Below are 654 nucleotides of genomic sequence, written 5' to 3'. Positions count from 1 at the left end.
CGCAGCAAAGCGCCGCAGTAAACGAGCAAACCGCAGCCACCTGGGGCGAAAGAGGTGGTGGGGACAGCCCCCTGCGCCCCGGGGCCAGAGGCGTGCTTCCTTGAGGCGCCAGGGCGGGGGAGTGCCGTGTACGTGGGGCACTTAGAAAGCCACACACAGGCCAGGCTCAGAAAAGGGCCGGACGGCCCGGGCGTTCACGGCGGGCTGAGCGCGGGGCCGCGAGGCCCGGCCAAGCGCTGAAGGCCCCCGGCACGAGCCGGCCACAGAGGTTGAGGGCATGTGTGGGTGGGTTTTCAGGCCCCTGCCTTCCAGGAACTCTGCCGCAGCACTAGCTGGCGGCGAGCCGGAGGGACAGACCTCAGGCACCACACTCGGCAAGGAAGTGCTCACAAAGAAGTTTGGAAAAAATCACTACACAAATAAGACTACTGTAGCCCTCAACAATAAACAAACAAAAAACGGCAGATCCTGGGGAAGAGGGGGAATCTGATTTCCAGGGTGAACACATTATAATATTCAAATGCCCAGATGTCAACACAGGATGGCAAGGCAGGGATGGATGGTTCATTCAAAGGAACAAAAGAAAGGGACCGTCCAGGGCAAGTCCATGTGTTGGAATTACAGTCACCGACGTTAAGTCAGCTCTCCTAAATA

Source organism: Dasypus novemcinctus, chromosome 24, assembly GCF_030445035.2.
Source record: "Dasypus novemcinctus isolate mDasNov1 chromosome 24, mDasNov1.1.hap2, whole genome shotgun sequence".
NCBI lineage: Eukaryota > Metazoa > Chordata > Mammalia > Cingulata > Dasypodidae > Dasypus > Dasypus novemcinctus.
Note: the sequence above shows the minus strand (reverse complement) of the source record.